General features: G+C 43.5%; 1 long non-coding RNA gene across 1 annotated transcript; it reads right to left on the bottom strand.

Annotated features, from left to right (window-relative positions):
* Positions 1 to 2,654: 2,654 nt before the first annotated feature.
* On the bottom strand, positions 2,655 to 4,095 carry LOC308130782. Its single transcript, XR_013936642.1, has 4 exons — positions 3,973 to 4,095; positions 3,687 to 3,854; positions 3,463 to 3,588; positions 2,655 to 3,187 (listed from the first exon to the last, which is right to left on the bottom strand). It is a non-coding gene; the product is annotated as an uncharacterized lncRNA (long non-coding RNA).
* Between the last annotated feature and the right edge of the window lie 7,144 nt (positions 4,096 to 11,239).

Below are 11,239 nucleotides of genomic sequence, written 5' to 3'. Positions count from 1 at the left end.
GTTTACCTCCACTACTGGTTCCTGTTCCTCAGTGAGGAGTTTACCTCCACTACTGGTTCCTGTTCCTCAGTGAGGAGTTTACCTCCTCTACTGGTTCCTGTTCCTCAGTGAGGAGTTTACCTCCTCTACTGGTTCCTGTTCCTCAGTGAGGAGTTTACCTCTACTACTGGTTCCTGTTCCTCAGTGAGTTTACATCCTCTACTGGTTCCTGTTCCTCAGTGAGTTTACCTCCACTACTGGTTCCTGTTCCTCAGTGAGTTTACCTCCACTACTGGTTCCTGTTCCTCAGTGAGTTTACCTCCTCTACTGGTTCCTGTTCCTCAGTGAGTTTACCTCCACTACTGGTTCCTGTTCCTCAGTGAGGAGTTTACCTCCACTACTGGTTCCTGTTCCTCAGTGAGTTTACCTCCACTACTGGTTCCTGTTCCTCAGTGAGTTTACCTCCTCTACTTGTTCCTGTTACTCAGTGAGGAGTTTACCTCCTCTACTGGTTCCTGTTCCTCAGTGAGGAGTTTACCTCCTGTACTGGTTCCTGTTCCTCAGTGAGGAGTTTACCTCCTCTACTGGTTCCTGTTCCTCAGTGAGGAGTTTACCTCCTCTACTTGTTCCTGTTACTCAGTGAGGAGTTTACCTCCACTACTGGTTCCTGTTCCTCAGTGAGGAGTTTACCTCCTCTACTGGTTCCTGTTCCTCAGTGAGGAGTTTACCTCCACTACTGGTTCCTGTTCCTCAGTGAGGAGTTTACCTCCACCATTGGGTCTCGTCTCAATTGTGTAGGAATCTGACAGGAAGAACCTGTCGTCATACTGTAGAACACATTTTACAGTAATAGTCACATTTCCTACTCTGTGCTGCACATTGGCATGCAGTGTACCATAACTTGACAATGACAGTAAGAGTACTACAGTACAATACTGTAAACTTTACTGTAGTACAGTGTACAATAACTTGACAATGACAGTAAGAGTACTACAGTACAATACTGTAAAGTTTACTGTAGTACAGTGTACAATAACTTGACAATGACAGTAAGAGTACTACAGTACTATACTGTAAAGTTTACTGTAGTACAGTGTACAATAATTTGACAATGACAGTAAGAGTACTACAGTACTATACTGTAAAGTTTACTGTAGTGCATGCTGAATACTCAGCGGTTCTCATTGAGGAAAGTTCTCATGATTGAGGCCACGTTGATGTTCTAAGGTTTGGTTTATCATTCTTGCTGCCTCAGTCATTATCATGTCATGATTGATGACATGATCAACAACCGTTGCTCAAATCTCATTGGAGACTGTTTGCTGCTGCCGTCTTGGTCCTTGTCCTCGACCCCGTCCCCCCACATGTCTCAACGGGACCCATGGACACCTCTCAAACTGGGTGCTTTTCCTCTGCCATTCCTTTGACCACGTCTTCCTCCTCTTCCTCTTCCTCCTCTTCCTCCTCCTACTTGACCTCTATGGTGCCCCCCTGCCTGCTCCATGTTGTATCACTACATATGTTGTTGTGGATGTCACTTCCTTACTGTCATACGACAAGGTCAGATCAATCATCAGTAACAAATTGGTGTCAGGTGGTGTCAATCATTGTCATCATCCTGAAAATGTCATGATTTGAACATGCTAATCCTCAGTTTCCAAGCCTATGCTTTAACATGCAACAGTTACTTGTCATTTTGAGTAGTTGTATCAATTGATAGTTAGATTGTTGTATTGAAATGAATTGACAGTCAATAGAAATGTAATGTGTGAATAGCATTTTGAAATGATTGTACTGTGATGTTAAGTTGTGTCATTTTGAACCGGTGATTAAAGTTCAATGGACAAATGATCTTTGGTCTTTGTGCATTGTATCCAAGTGAGTGAAAAAAAGTGTTAGAGTTTTGAAAAAAGTGCATTCTGATCATTGGTTGTGAGTTTTGTATCTAGAGTTGTGAAAAATGACATCAAGGTTCTGAAACTAGTGTCAAAGTGATTGACAAAGACTGTAACAGTAAAGCTTGAAGGATTTTGGAGTTCTTGACACAGAAGAGTCGACATTTCATTCACCTTTGTGCTCATTAAGAACACAGCAAGTATGATTCCAAACATTAGATTTATTAACAATGAAAACAAATAAACACAGATTCTAACTACCTATATACAGCTTGGTGTGCATAAGTGTGTGTGTGTGTGTGTGTCTGTGTGTTTGTGTGCGTGTGCGCGTGTGTGTGTGTGTGTGTGTGTGTCTGTGTGTTTGTGTGCGTGTGCATGTGTGTGTGTGTGTGTGTGCGTGTGTGTGTGTGTGTGTGTGTGTGTGTGTGTGTGTGTGTGTGTGTGTGTGTGTGTGTGTGTGTGTGTGTGTGTGTGAGAAAGAGAGAGAGAGGAATTCATCAGGGCAGGACTGTGATCACACATGTAAAGTGTCCAGTAAAGAAGAAAAAGAAAAAGAAAGTAAAATAGTTGCTTGCATTTCAGCAGGGTCTCGCCCAGCTCTGCTCGTGTTCAGACACTAATTAAATCTTTTTATTTTACAAATCCAATCCATTTGGAAAGATAACATGTTTGTTCGAGGCATCAGTGTATTAAAATATGGTTCACTCAATGTGACTTTTGTCAAACTAAGGCAACCTATGAATGAAAACTCACATATAACTCAAGCAGTTTGAATGCTGTGTATTTATTGAATCATTTGGGAAAGTTTTAGGATTTGGGAGAATTTTATGAAGGCCCCACAAGAGTAGATATGAAACAGGAAAAGATCTTTCCAGGAGAAAAGAGTAACTTCAAAACATTACACCGGATGTAGAGAGGACAGGAAACAGAAAACATTGATTGGTAGAACACATTTAGTTGGAATAGCAGTTGTCGTAATCTATCAATGGTCGTAAACAATCAATAGTTGCAGTTGTTGCAGCGGTTGTTGCAGCGGTTGTTGCAGCCGTTGTTGCAGCCGTTGTTGCAGCCGTTGTTGCAGCCGTTGTTGCAGCCGTTGTTGCAGTTGTCGTTGCAGCAGTTCTTGGGAGTAGTTGTTGGAGGAGCGGTTGTAGTAGTTGTTGGAGGAGCGGTTGTGGTGAAAGGTACACAGCCTACTCTCTTAGAGAGTCTTCCCCCCGCTGGGTAGAAAGGCAGAGTTCTCTGGGATGAGGCAATTTTACAGAAGTTGGCAGTTGCACAACCAGAATGAAAGAATGTGTCCGATGGGTTTTCTGTGGAGAACAAAAAAGGTCACAAGTGAAATGAGAAATGATTTGAATGTATTGGAGTCAAGGCTGGGTTGAAAATACGAGTCGAATTTTAGGAGAAACTACAATCAAAGATTTTCGCCATTAAAGGTGCAAAGGCAGAAAATGTCCCACCTGTTGGACCAGTATTATAGTTTTACATGCAGAAACTTGTTTTAAAGAATTGAAATGCATGAATAAAGACCAGTTCAACTTTATACAGCAACAATAACAATAATAATAATTGAGTAAATAGTGACCGGGGATGGCGTTGAAGCAGATGTCTTCAGGATCTGAACACTGAATGGTGTGAGGTCTACATTCGTAGTCGTCTGGGTGACAAGATGGACACGATAATCCATTTGAACTTGGTTCTGAATCGAAAACTGAAAACCAGAAAAAAACAGAACCAAGAAGTCAGCGGTCTCGTCCAAAATACTTTATTTGAACTGTATTTTTTGTTTTGTAGTCCGTCTTTACTTACAAGGTGTAATGTCTGAATTGCACGCGTCACTGTCACAGCATGTAGTATTTACTTGAACACGTAGGTTGTCCGTCTGGTATGAAGTTATAAAAGAGCCTGGGGCGTGACACACACTGTAACCTGCACAACCCATGAAAACTTCTTCGGCACGGTCACCATTGAAATCAGCTGTGGAGTCAAGTCACAGTTTAAAAATGCTCATTAAAGCCAATATAAAATCCTATTTTATATATAAAAAAAAAATCAAACAAAGAAAATGTGATGAATAAAACAAGGAATGTCTTACAAGTGGTGGAAGATATCATGCAGAATGGAGTTTCTTCTGGACAAGTAAACCGCTCCATGACACACCCAGACCCAGACCCAGACCCAGACCCAGGCTCAGATCCAAACCCAGACCCAGCCCCAGACCCAGCCCCAGACTCAGCCCCAGACCCAAACCCATTCCCACCCCCAGATATAAAAAAAATCACAGTCCCACCCCCAGTCCCAGCCCCAGACCCAGCCCCAGACCCAGACCCAGCCCCAGACCCAGACCCAGACCCAGACCCAGACCCAGACCCGCTAGAATCTCTGCACACGTAACAAGTGATGCCGGCAGCTGTAATGGAAAACAGACAAACAAACAAACAAAAAATAAAAGGTTAATGAAACATGAACACAGTTCAGATTGAATGAAAAGAAGGTCTTTTACATCATTTTGGTCAAACCCTGTAAACTACATAAACACTAAATGTAAATTATTTGTTAATCATTGGTATATATATATTTTTTAACCTGGTTAAGTTCAAAGACCTTTTTCATTTCAAATGACACAGATACTAGATGAAAGTAACTTACCGACACTGGCGAGTGCCGAGAAGAGAGTCAATGAGATGATGAGCTTCATGATTGCGGCGATAGCGTATGATCGTCACTTCTCTCTATATATGGCCTACATCTTGCATACTAATGAGATATTAAACAAAATGATTGGGTGTATATGTATTTTTGTAGAATTATTTCTATTTACCTGAATAAAAGGTGATTGCTTCCACTTACACCCACACCCATTTTTATTTAGGTACACCCTGTTTTGTTTTGAAAAAGGGTGTGGATTTCGGGCAAAAAGTGATGTAGTCAGAGTTTTATAATTTAGCTTGAGAGATTGAATTCAATTAATAGAATTTATTTTACGTGGTGTACGTTCTATGCAGCATTCATGTTAATGGCTCCACTTTACAATTATGAACAACGTCTTCGAAGTCTAAACCTAAGTAGTAATCATACGGTTGTGATGAGGGCCGGGCTCTGATTCAATATGTCAACTTTGAGGCCGATCTGACCATGTGCAGGCTATTTACATTGCACTTAGTTCATTATTTGGTCTAAATCAGCATCATTCACACTCCTTCAAGTACTGTCTTTTTCATAACCCTAAATCATTCATTATAGTCATTTGAATGAAGAACCTTTGAGTCACGCATGATCACAAACAGTCAGAAACTGTCTCGTAATGTTAGGGATATCAAGGAAATGACCTGTCCAGTCAGGTGCCACGTTTGCCAATCTGTCGTGTACATTAGTAATATTGAAGAAGTGCCATATGAGTAGGGGAAAAAGGGTGAAAACAGTCAGTCAGTTCAGGTTTTTGTGATTCTTTAGACATGATATCAAACTAAAATCCAGTCCAAGTCCTCAAAAGGATTAACTCCAAGCAATGCCACAAAGGTGCATTTATGTTTTCAGATAAAACACAATATCTACCATTTTGTCTGACTGTCTCGTAATGTTAGGGATATCAATGACCTGTCCAGTCAGGTGCCACGTTTGCCAATCTGTCGTGTACATTAGTAATATTGAAGAAGTGCCACATGAGTAGGGGAAAAAGGGTGAAAACAGTCAGTCAGTTCAGGTTTTTGTGATTCTTTAGATGTCAGGGTGTAGGCTGAGGTCTCCTTTAAGAGTGGGCGGGCCATAGGTCTGGGCTGTCCAGCACCTCACCTGTGGCCACTTCTTGTAATCACCCTGCCCTATATATGTCCTGTCTGTGTGTTTGTTCAGCGTCGGGTTGTTTGTTATCGATGTCCCGTCCGTCCGGTCCAGTGTTAGTCGTCCATGTCTCGTCCGGTCTGTCCAGGGCATTGGAATCAAGTCTGCTGTGCTCTTCATGTCAAGGAGCATCCTGCGATTCATCTGTCTGTGATGTCATCAAATAAAAGACTTGTTTGAACCCAGCCTGCCTCCAGAGTCCTGCACTTGGGTCCTGTCCGTATCCGTGACATTAGACATGATGTCAAACTAAAATCCAGTCCAAGTCCTCAAAAGGATTAACTCCAAGCAATGCCACAAAGGTGCATTTATGTTTTCAGATAAAACACAATATCTACCATTTTGTCTGACTTTTTGAGTGTAGCACGTACTGGCTCGTTATGCAGCACTTCCTGTCCATCCAACAGGTGGCGCTCTCACTGTGACTGTATATTGGTGTGTGGAATTCATCAGGGCAGGACTGTGATCACACTTGTAACGTGTCTAGTCAAGGTTTCAGGCAGATTCCAATATACCTGAAATCTCCAACCTCTCATTTTGTTCCAAAATACTTGAAAGGGTGGTTGCCGCACAATGACAGTCACATCTGGACGTAAACGACCTTCGTGAACCTTTTCAATCCCGTTTCCGTCCAAAACACAGCACTGAAATAGCCCCAGTCCAAATGACCAAGGACCTCCTCCGTCCAGCGGACTCCAGACTACTTACCATTCTCACCCTCCACCTCAGCGCAGCTGTTGACACAATCTCCCCCCCACTACTCCTGGACCGCCTGGCCGGCATAGGGATTACTGTTGCTGCACTCTCCTGGTTCACATCATACCTGCCTGACCGTCGCTAGCATGTCGTGCAATTAGGTAGTTACAAGTCTGGCGGCGCCGGTGTTTCTTCGCCGGGCTTGCTGGTGTGCAGCGTGTCGCAAAAAGTTATGTTTAGGCCCTCAAAAACTCATTGGAGGTTATGGGAGAATAATGAGGATAATAATTAAAGCTGCAAGCAGCATTGGCCGGGTCCTCACACCCTTGCTGCTCAACGATTGGAAGTATGTTCCCGCAGGTGGCGCTACGACTAGCAGTGTGTTTTAGCCTCTGGATGTGATGAGGGCTGACTGTTGTAGGGGTTTCTTACCTCATATGGATCATGAGGAACCATTTATGTTGTGTTTGGCTATCGATAAGAATTAATCATTATCGAAGATAGTTATTCATCATATTATTGAAAATGTAATCTGATCTGTATCAGATACGTCGGAGCACTACCTGTCTTAACATGAAATGATAGCCAGTTCAGTTATATCAGTCCTGTAAGATACGTTGCATTGGTGCATTGGTGCATTGTTGCATCGTTGCATTGAATGGGTCTCATTTGAATGCTAATGTGTGTCACTATAGGGTAGTGACTTGGAGAGGCCAGCTGGAGCAGCAACTCCAGTGTAACTCAATTGGCTTATTTTCTTACACACTGTCTCTCAATTTTGCTTCAGTTGTGAATAAAATAATTTTCACCACAACGTACTCTTGTAAGTAGGCTGGATGTCCACTGCGGTAGCAGGAAGACAATGGTGGATGTGAAAGCTTTGGGAGATTTCATACCGGAATTAGAGATTTTTTGGTTTGTACCAGAATGTACGCTGATATTAATTTTGAGCAAATATGAATGACAGTCGACTTTGCCACACCTCACACGGGGCACCATTATGTTGGGATTTTTTTACCTCATAAGGATCACGAGGAAACATTTATATTGTGTTTGTTTATTGATAATGATTAATAATTGTTGTCAGATAATTATTAATTATGTTATTGAAAATGTAATCTGATCTGTTTAAGATACCTCGGAGCTCCACTTGTCTTAACAGGAAATGATAGCCAATTCAGTTATTTCAGTCCCATAAGATATACTAAACAGTCAATCAGGAATTTGAATTAATAGTTAAATTAATTACAATGACCAGAATTACAGTTTTTGTCAATCACTTTGACACTAGTTTCAGAACCTTGATGTCATTTTTCACAACTCTAGATACAAAACTCGCAACAGTCAGCACTTGTATCACAGACTTTCCAATGTTCAAAACATTGCATTGTTTATTCGTAACTTTAAAGAAAGCTTGCACTCACAGAATAATTGGTTCAAAGAACTACTTTATTCAGAACTACCATAGAGACATTTCTTTAAATCACACACTCACAACAGACACACAATGTCACAGTTTAGTCGTTTGTACAACCATTAAATATTGTAGTCCAAAATATGTGATCCATGTTTCATCCTGTGCTTCACGTATTGTCATTGTACGTACAGTAAAATGACGAGTTGAGAGAACACCACAGACAGTGGAATCACAGTTTTAGTTGAACAAAGGTGAAATTTATTGATGAATACAAACTCAATGACAACACAAGTTGAATGAAAGTAACAATTACTGTAACAAAAAAACAAAAAAAAAAGTCCTGCAAAACAAACTGCTCCACACCTGGATACTGTACAGTAAGAAAAAAAAAAGCTAAACAAAGGAACAATCACTCGTCATCCCCATCAACCCCGTCTTGTGGATTGGGCCACAGGTTCTCATCCACATCTGCAAAGATGTTGTCGTTTGTCAAACATTTTGGAAAGAACCTACGTGCCTGGTGTCAGGCCTGAACCTGGGCTGTGGTTATGTCATCACATTGTCCATGGCCTGAAGAAGGTCACTTGTTGATGCGGATGCCGATCATATACTTTGCACCTCCATGTGGAGAAAAACTCCTCAATGGGGTTACAGTAAGGAAAGGAGAGTATAGGGACAAGTACACAGTGAGGAACTGTGGATGGGCCTGAAACCATGCCTGCACCAGAGGAGCATGGTGGAACCTGACGTAGTCCCTGAAACCATGTGTGCACCAGAGGAGCATGGTGGAACCTGACGTAGTCCCTGAAACCATGTGTGCACCAGAGGAGCATGGTGGAACCTGACGTAGTCCCTGAAACCATGCCTGCACCAGAGGAGCATGGTGGAACCTGACGTAGTCCCTGAAACCATGCCTGCACCAGAGGAGCATGGTGGAACCTGACATAGTCCCTGAAACCATGCCTGTACCAGAGGAGCATGGTGGAACCTGACGTAGTCCCTGAAACCATGCCTGTACCAGAGGAGCATGGTGGAACCTGACGTAGTCCCAAACAATGACATCAATTACACCAACAGATCTGCAGACTAGAGTTACTGGAGCTCGTCAAGAAATGCAAGGATCTCTGCATTGTATGCACCAATCAGAGTTTTACACCCTATCACCCCATCTTCTGACATCGCCACACACATACTGATGTTGCCCCCCCCCCCCCCCCCCCCCCCCCCGTCCAGGTGCTTGTACGGTGGCCCGCTGGCCAGTTACTGTAATTCTCTCCCTCTCCTCCTTGTCTTGGCAGGTTGAAGCCTGTCTCATCCACAAACACAAATCTGTGATCATTTTCATGTGCATCCAGGACGTCACCCTCTGTGTACAAGAAGACATGTTGGAAAGAGGATTACTGTACAGTACTGATTATAGTACAATGATATACAGTACTGATTATAGTACAATGATGGGAAATGTTTCACAAACAAGCATCATGAAACTGAACATACCTGAACAAACTCAATCCTCCTGCTTCACTCTGTCTGCATTTCTTTCAAAAGGCACATGGTACAACTGTTTGAGGGACACCTGGTACCTTTTCAGAACACGTGCAAAGGTGTGCAAACTTCTGTCTTCCACATTCCTGAAGAGATCTTCATGGTCCAGGATGTTCTGTCTGATTTCTCTCAGCCTAAAGTCATTTCTGTCTGGACCATGTTGACCACAGTGTTCCTGTTCCTCAGTGAGGACTTTACCTCCACTACTGGTTCCTGTTCCTCAGTGAGGAGTTTACCTCCACTACTGGTTCCTGTTCCTCAGTGAGGAGTTTACCTCCTCTACTGGTTCCTGTTCCTCAGTGAGGAGTTTACCTCCACTACTGGTTCCTGTTCCTGAGTGAGGAGTTTACCTCCACTACTGGTTCCTGTTCCTCAGTGAGGAGTTTACCTCCTCTACTGGTTCCTGTTCCTCAGTGAGGAGTTTACCTCCACTACTGGTTCCTGTTCCTCAGTGAGGAGTTTACCTCCTCTACTGGTTCCTGTTCCTCAGTGAGGAGTTTACCTCCTCTACTGGTTCCTGTTCCTGAGTGAGGAGTTTACCTCCACTACTGGTTCCTGTTCCTCAGTGAGGAGTTTACCTCCACTACTGGTTCCTGTTCCTCAGTGAGGAGTTTACCTCCACTACTGGTTCCTGTTCCTCAGTGAGGAGTTTACCTCCTCTACTGGTTCCTGTTCCTCAGTGACTTACCTCCTCTACTGGTTCCTGTTCCTGAGTGAGGAGTTTACCTCCACTACTGGTTCCTGTTCCTCAGTGAGGAGTTTACCTCCTCTACTGGTTCCTGTTCCTCAGTGAGGAGTTTACCTCCACTACTGGTTCCTGTTCCTCAGTGAGGAGTTTACCTCCTCTACTGGTTCCTGTTCCTCAGTGAGGAGTTTACCTCCTCTACTGGTTCCTGTTCCTGAGTGAGGAGTTTACCTCCACTACTGGTTCCTGTTCCTCAGTGAGGAGTTTACCTCCACTACTGGTTCCTGTTCCTCAGTGAGGAGTTTACCTCCACTACTGGTTCCTGTTCCTCAGTGAGGAGTTTACCTCCTCTACTGGTTCCTGTTCCTCAGTGACTTACCTCCTCTACTGGTTCCTGTTCCTCAGTGAGGAGTTTACCTCCACTACTGGTTCCTGTTCCTCAGTGAGTTTACCTCCTCTACTGGTTCCTGTTCCTCAGTGAGGAGTTTACCTCCACTACTGGTTCCTGTTCCTCAGTGACTTACCTCCTCTACTGGTTCCTGTTCCTCAGTGAGGAGTTTACCTCCACTACTGGTTCCTGTTCCTCAGTGAGTTTACCTCCACTACTGGTTCCTGTTCCTCAGTGAGGAGTTTACCTCCTCTACTGGTTCCTGTTCCTCAGTGAGTTTACCTCCTCTACTGGTTCCTGTTCCTCAGTGAGTTTACCTCCACTACTGGTTCCTGTTCCTCAGTGAGTTTACCTCCACTACTGGTTCCTGTTCCTCAGTGAGTTTACCTCCACTACTGGTTCCTGTTCCTCAGTGAGGAGTTTACATCCTCTACTGGTTCCTGTTCCTCAGTGAGGAGTTTACCTCCTCTACTGGTTCCTGTTCCTCAGTGAGTTTACCTCCACTACTGGTTCCTGTTCCTCAGTGAGTTTACCTCCACTACTGGTTCCTGTTCCTCAGTGAGTTTACCTCCTCTACTGGTTCCTGTTCCTCAGTGAAGAGTTTACCTCCTCTACTGGTTCCTGTTCCTCAGTGAGGAGTTTACCTCCTCTACTGGTTCCTGTTCCTCAGTGAGTTTACCTCCTCTACTGGTTCCTGTTCCTCAGTGAGTTTACCTCCTCTACTGGTTCCTGTTCCTCAGTGAGTTTACCTCCACTACTGGTTCCTGTTCCTCAGTGAGTTTACCTCCACT

Source organism: Blennius ocellaris (genome assembly GCF_963422515.1).
Source record: "Blennius ocellaris genome assembly, chromosome: 5".
Classification (NCBI taxonomy): Eukaryota; Metazoa; Chordata; class Actinopteri; order Blenniiformes; family Blenniidae; genus Blennius; species Blennius ocellaris.
Note: the sequence above shows the minus strand (reverse complement) of the source record. Positions and strands in the feature narration are given on the sequence as shown.